Raw genomic sequence first — 7,603 nt, 5'->3', positions numbered from 1 at the left:
TTTGTTTTTCATATATTGATATTCCCATCGCATGTTTTTAAATGACTGTTGACAGTGCCATCAAATCAATTGTTTGGGTCCATCAACTATCTACCGAAATGTCTCCAAAATGCAGCGTGTCTCCGGTGTGCGACTGACGACAACTGCCCTTCATTGGGACCCGCCTGTCGGCACAGACACTGACTTACCCAGAACTAACCCGGGTGTGGCTGTGTGTGGGGTGGCATTCAATACCAGCGGTGAGAGATAAAATGATGCGGGAGATCGGACAGCAAACCAACCAAACACTATGGCAGCCTACACACACACACGCACACGCGCGCGCGCGCGATTTTGTACACACGCTGATTTATTCGCACAACTTGATGACCGCAGAGAGAGTAAAATATACAAGACTTCCTTTGTAAGCGATACGTCCACAACGTTTGATTTCTTTGCCGGGAAGTAATTCTTGGAAAACTGAGCTGACACCTTCCCCAACCCCCACCCCAAACCCCATCCCGCTCCGTTCCTGCCCACACACTCTCTCTCTCTCTCTCTCTCACACACACACACACACACACACACAAACGCACACACACACACACACACACACACACACACACACACACACACAAACGCACACACACACACACACACACACACACACACACACACACACACACACACATTGTTCCGCGGGATTTATCACGAGACTCGCCATATAAAAACAAACCCGAACTGTTTTTCCACCAGCACACTCACGTCAACGTTCAGAATTCAACATGGGAGTGAAACGGCCGATGCCTTTCTTTTGGACTCAAATGGATCACATTTCCAGTTGCTGAATGGGCGGTGTTTAACGCTGAATGAGGACTTGTGTGCATGTCTGTTTACAAATGTATGCACACACACACACACACACACACACACACACACACACACACACACACACACACACACCTATCAACAACAGTAGGCTCTTCATGTCTTTAAAACTTGTATTCTAAAAAAAAGTAGCAAATTTTCGCTTATGTATACATAAGTCAGTATAGACAGAGGCAGAGACACAGAGAAAGGCGGACTCTTTAAACAATGTGCTTTTGACATAGGCACAGGCACAAGATGTGGGGGACTGTGCGGCCGTGGTGTCTGACCATAGGCTATACATCAATATGTAACTGCAATGTCTTCCCCAACAGGTCGTATACAGTTTGGAAATACAAACAGACAATATGGATGATTTTTTTCCCAAACGAAGTAATAAATTTCATAGGCTACTCTAGCAGTAGCAAATTATCTCAGCGGTTCGACTGGTATTCTCTCTGCTTTGAACTTCGAACTGGGGATGTCCTATTTGATGGCCAACGAAATCAATGTTGGGAAAAAAAAAGTTTTAGTATCCTTTTTTTGCGAAGCTGCCGAGCAGTCCCACTCTCCTGTTTAACTGTTACAGATACACGTGTTCTTTTCTCAAAACATTCGGTCGGACAGGAAACGTAAGTGAGGTTGAATGGGTGCAAAATTATAAAAGCCAGACAAACAAAGAAAAGAAAAGGACACCATGATAGAATTTCATCATTAGCATCATCATCGTCATCGCTGTCACCACCGGCATTTTTTTGGTTATGTTATTTTGTTTACACGTTTATGTAAAGCCGAGAAATCATATTTTGTTTGTGTAAGGTCGAGAAATCCTTCGCCATCGTAGATAATTAAACACATCGGAAATAGCGGTGTTTTTTTGTTTTGTTTTTAAACGCCTATACCCATAATTTTTCGCCAGGAAACCTCCAATAGATATCACCCAAATTATGCCATGATTAATGATGTTTCCACTCCCACTTCCCCCCTATCCCCCCCCCTTCCCCCTCCATCATTCCTTCTTCCCCAATACCTGATAGAGGGGTTTGGGGGGGGGGGGGGATATTTGTGTGTGCGGGGTGGGCTTGCTCCGTGATTATTCCCAGCACCTGTGGGTGCACAGCAGGCAGCAGCACAGCAAAACCATCAGGTACGTGTGTGTGTGTGTGTTTAGTGCCACAAACCACCTTTCTCTTCTTGCGTCTCCTTTCCCTTACATGAATTGGACCTGGCTGCAAGTTTGTTTCCGTCCTGGCTGACATTTGAGTGGGGCTCAGCGTTGATTGACTCAGGCTGTGTGTTGACCAGGAGGGTGCGGCTGTGTTTTGGGGAAGTTGATCGGGTGCACAGAGCATCGGCAAGGTCAGTGGAATGATAAAAGTGTGGAGTATTGTGCTTTGTGTGGGAGGTAAGTGGGATGTGTTTGGCGTGAAGCTATAATAAAGCAGGCTTACAATAAAAAAAACCCAAACAAAAGCAAAAAAAACAACAACAAAAAAACAAAAACAAAACACACACACACACACACACACACACACACACACACACACACACAAAACACACCAACGAAACAGGCAATATACGAAACGAAAATAAGCTTTGGAAACTGATCGGCGAGATGTTACGGTATACGTTCACAGTGATCTCAATCATCCAGTCACATTGGCCGGACTTGCAGCTATACATGAATTGCGCAGTTTTGTAAATTTCTATGATTAGGTCTATCTCATGTAATCACCCTGTGTTACAGTAGCCCGGCTCATCGTTTACTGAACCAGTATGGGAAAAAAAGTGATTAATTAATACTGTTTTCGAATTGTCGGAAACAGCTCTTTTTAGTTCTGTGGCTAGACTCCTTTTGCAGCGCTTAGCAGGTTATGGGTAGGGACCTTTCCCAACCTCCCAGGTCAGCATAATATATATATATATATATATATATATATATATATATATATATATATATATATATATATGTGTGTGTGTGTGTGTGTGTGTGTGTGTGTGTGTATGTACACACACACACACACACACACACACACACACACACACGTTAGTATCAACCTGCTAGTGCCCTATGAACCTTTGTGTGTATACACCTCCAGAACGAATACCTTAGAGACCCTGTAACCCATGCCGGCGCCTAGTGTGTTAACGGACTGAAAACACGTGAATACAGCAAGCAGCCAGCCATCCTGGAAAACTGAGTATGGCTGCCAACTTGGCAGTGAAAAGACCGTCATCCACGTAAAAGCCCACTCATAACCACTGACGAATGAACGAAGGAGGTGTAGCTAACCTCAGTTGAAATCGTTCTCTTATACTCTTATTCCGACCACGGGGAAGACGGCTTGTGCACATTTTCTTTCCTAAACGTTTGGCTGAGAAGCATGGTTAGATTTATCCGGACACTTTGATGTTTCGAGTCTTCGAATTTGTCCATCTTTGAGTAGACATTTGCGTGGCATCCCAAACAGGGATATACCGTGGGCAATAATAAATTGAATTGGATAATTTTATTTTCTGGTGGTAATAGTAAAAGCAAGATACGATTTTTTTTTCATCCAGCTCTCGAAAAGGTAACAAAAAACAAACAAAAAAACAAAAACAAAACAAAAACACTAAAAAAACTAAATTAAAAAGAAAAGGATACTGATAAAAATCACAGTATAGATACAGCATGCACATTATAAATCATGGCCACATGAATAATACTGAAGTCAACATTTACAACACTACAAAGCTGAAGCATAATCAGTGAGAGGAGAGAGAACTGAAGGGGGGAGAACAAAGGGGGGGGGGGGGACTGAGGGGCAGTGCAGGACACTCAGGATGAAAATTAATGTATGTCGATATCATGATCAAGTAATCAAACTTGAATTTGAAAAAAAAAAGGCGTTATCATAGAAGCAATGAAGAATTTGACTCAGAGACAGAGAGAGCCGGAGTGAGAGAGAGAGAGAGAGAGAGAGAGAGAGAGAGAGAGACTTTTTTTTCTTTATTTTCCGAGGATAATAGATAAGCAATGGCGCACGGCTTTTTTACATCCAGTCCCCGCCCTGAAACAGGGTTTACACTACACAATGCTACAGTCATACATGTCATGTCATTGTATGCACTATACAATGCTACTTAGAGAGAGAGAGAGAGAGAGAGAGAGAGAGAAGATGCAGACACAGGGACAGCTATACACGAAGCGAAGAAGACAAAAGCGAAGCAGGTGCCTGATAACAACACAACACTGACGAGCCAGCACACCAACAACACAGACAGAAGTCTGTGACGCCTGGCACAGAGCCATGCTGCCGATCGGCCTGTGTCTTCCTGCAACGAGCAACCCCTGCACTGGCACAACTGTTATGCATGTGTGGGTGTATGTGTGAATGTGTGTCTTCATGTTTTACATTTATTTGCTTATTTATCATCATTGTTGTCTTATTTATTTATTTATTTATTTATTTATTTTTATTATTATTATCATTACTACTACCCTTTTTTATATCATAATTATTTATTTATTTATTTATGTAAGCTTATCTATTAGATAACCTTTTTTTTTCTCAAGGCCTGAATAAGCGCGTTGGGTTACGCTGCTGGTCAGGCATCTGCTTGGCAGATGTGGTGTAGCGTATATGGATTTGTCCGAACGCAGTGACGCCTCCTTGAGCTACTGAAACTGAAACTGAAACTGAAGAAAAAAACATAAAAAAACCACACAGCACATTTTCTCCCTGGTGGGGAGAGCAGCTCCGAATTACACACAGAGAAATATGTTGTGACAAAAAGTAATACAATACAATACAATACAATGCAACACAATACAATGCACTAAAACAGGAGTCTGACCCTGACATAGAAAATACTGACAATAACTCGTGCAAAACTGATCGCATGTTTTCTTTTAAAACAGTAGGACATCACAGTAGCAGAAGGCTCACCAGTCTGGTATACAGACTACGACAAGATGCCATAAAAACAAAATATACTTGTAATGTGATTTGCATTTGCGGGGCAGAATAGAATTACTCCCGTGCATATCATCCATGAATGTGAACAGTTAAAACCATATTTACCTATGTCATTTATAAAATCTGCAGTTCCATCTGCTTCCATTAGAAATGTCTTATATGATAACCAACAAGTGTTTGAAATAGTTCAGAGTTTAATTTGGAGCCCAAGTGGCTCTTCAGTAGTTGTGATTCTACTGGTTGACTAGTTATTTTGGTGGGTTTTTTAAAAATCTTTTTGTTTGTTTGTTTGTTTTTTGTAATGCTAATTGAGGAGAGAGAAACAGGGAAAGTTGTGATAATTTAAGGCATGGGTGGGGTGGGGGAGATGATAGATTTTCGTCTAAACTCACAAATGTAGATAGACGTTAAGCAAAAGAACGAACGAACAATACAATACAACACAATACAGCCAGTTCCCCGAGAAAGTAAAAGAGACTGAGCTCAATGTAACTCAGAAGAGGGCTCAAAAGAGGGGGAGGGGAAGGAGGAGGGGAAGGGACTGTGTGTAAGAAACGAGATAAACACAAAATTTTTATCATAATTAAAACCAGGGTATTGCGGTAAATGTACATGCTGTTTTTCAATTCAGCTCTGGGGGTATTTTGTTGTTATTTTTAAACCAGGGTATTTAGATAAATGTACATGCTGCTTTCCAATTTACCTCTGGGGCATATAGAAGAAGAAAAAAAGAAAGAAAGAAAGAAAGAAAGAAAAAAAGGATTGCACAGGAGGATTGCAGGCAGTTCCAGACAGTCTTAGCGGAAGAGCGAGCGGGGGTGGTAGAGGGGACAGGCAGGGGCGGGGCAGGGGTGGGGCACTGACGGAGGGGGGAGGGGGCGCAACGAAGTGTCGTTCTCACCATGATCGCTCTTTTCAGCCACTAAAGATAAGAAATGGGACAGCTATGGTTCGGTGCACACGAATCGTGATGTGTTCACGTTTTCTTCAGTTGCCGGACCAGTGGTGGGGTGAAAAGGTACTTCAGGCCGAGAGAAAAAAAAAACAAAACGACAAAGGCCTCCCCAAAACATCATGACGGATCCCCTGCTTTTATACGGACCGACCTTATTCTTTCATTATTGTGTCAGTTTTTTCCCCCAATCATACACACTGACACTGACACACACACACTGACAATGGCACACATTGACACACTCACTGACACACACACACACACTGACACACACACACACTCGCGCGCGCGTGCGCACCACACACACACTCACTTTCACCTGCCGAGAACGGGGGCTTTCATTTGCATCAGTGCAACTCCGTGTTTCCAAGCATGACAGCTCACTCACCTCACACACACACACACACACACACACACGTTTCCAAGCATGACAGCTCGCTCACCTCACACACACACACACACAGACACACATCCCCAAAACATACATAGCTATACCTACATGCATGCAGTCAAGCTAGTACAGCACACACAAGTCTACGTCCCTCCCTCTCATACGTCAGTGTTGAATGCACTGGTGCAGGTTAAAAAAGAAAAAAAGAAAAAAGCCTTCCTACACAACAGCGTGCAAGCCATGGCGGAGTGTGTGCCACTACCGAAGCTGACGGACGGTTACCTGGGCAAGCAGGCCAAGTTCGATGAGTACCTGCTGACCACTCTCTCCCACTCAGACCCGGTCATCTACATGGCTGAGGATCAATACGAGGTAGGTGTCCCATGTGTGTGTGTGTGGAGGGGGGACTGGGGGTGGGGGAGGAAGGGGAAGTGTCACTGTGTGGTTACTGTGTAGTTGTGTGCAACTGAGCATCTACACACACATGTCCGTGTTGCAGCGTGCTCGAACATTATTCTACATTTAGTTACTTCAGTCTTCGGATGCCGCAAGAGTTAGGAATTGTTTGCCGGTGATTACACGTTGATAATCAGATTGTTTCGATTTTGAAAGACTGAACCCCCCCCCCAACCCCCCCACCAAACGCGGGATGCATGCGTGCGCGCACGCGGCTCATATGTGTGTGTGTGTGTGTGTGTCTTTGTGTGTGTGCGCGTGTGCGCACGCATGTGTGTGTGCGCATGTGTGTGTGTATGGGGGATGGGGGGGGGGGGGTGCGTGTGTGCGTGAGTGTGCGTGTCTGTGTGTCAGTGGGTCAGTGTCTGTGTCAATGTGTGCGTCAGTGCGTGCGTCAGTGTGTGTGTGTGTGGGGCGGGGGGGGGTTGCGTGTGTGCGTATGTGTGCGTGTATGTGTGTGTGTGCGTGCGCGCGCGTGTGTGCACGCATTTTAGAGAGAGAGAGAAAATTATACCTAATGAATGTGTCAACAACAACAAAGATGGATCGGGGAAGATTCTGACTACATGCGAAAGAGCAGGAACGGAGTGTGGACTGGAAAAAGGAGGTAGAAAATCTGCCCGGTTCTTCTTTTCTTCGTTCGTGGGCTGCAGCTCCCACGTTCACTCGTATTTACACGGGTGGGCTTTCACGTGCATGACCGTTTTTACCCTGCCATGTATGCAGCCACACTCCCTTTTCGGGGGTGTGCATGCTGGGTATGTTCTTTCCATAACCCACCGAACGCTGACATGGATTACAGGATCTTTAACGTGCGTATTTGATCTTCTGCTTGCGCGAAGGGGGTTCAGGCACAAGCAGGTCTGCGCATGTGGTGACCTGGGAGATCGGAAAAATCTCCACCCTTTTACCCACCAGGCGCCGTTACCGAGATTCGAACCCGGGACCCTCAGATTGAGAGTCAGACGCTTTAACCACTCGGCTATTGCGCCC

At 44.6% G+C, this 7,603-nt stretch overlaps 1 pseudogene across 1 annotated transcript in view; it reads left to right on the top strand.

Annotated features, from left to right (window-relative positions):
- The first annotated feature begins 1,948 nt into the window (after positions 1-1,948).
- Positions 1,949-7,603, top strand: part of LOC143300807 (kyphoscoliosis peptidase-like) — a 15,882-nt pseudogene continuing 10,227 nt past the window's right edge. Inside the window, exons 1-2 of the transcript XR_013057694.1 lie at positions 1,949-1,993; positions 6,385-6,526. The product of XR_013057694.1 is annotated as a kyphoscoliosis peptidase-like (transcript). The remainder of the gene's footprint in view (positions 1,994-6,384; positions 6,527-7,603) is intronic.

The sequence above is a fragment of the Babylonia areolata genome, chromosome 2 (assembly GCF_041734735.1).
Source record: "Babylonia areolata isolate BAREFJ2019XMU chromosome 2, ASM4173473v1, whole genome shotgun sequence".
NCBI lineage: Eukaryota > Metazoa > Mollusca > Gastropoda > Neogastropoda > Buccinidae > Babylonia > Babylonia areolata.
The sequence above is the reverse complement of the archived record's forward strand: the minus strand, read 5'-3'. Positions and strand labels throughout refer to the sequence as shown.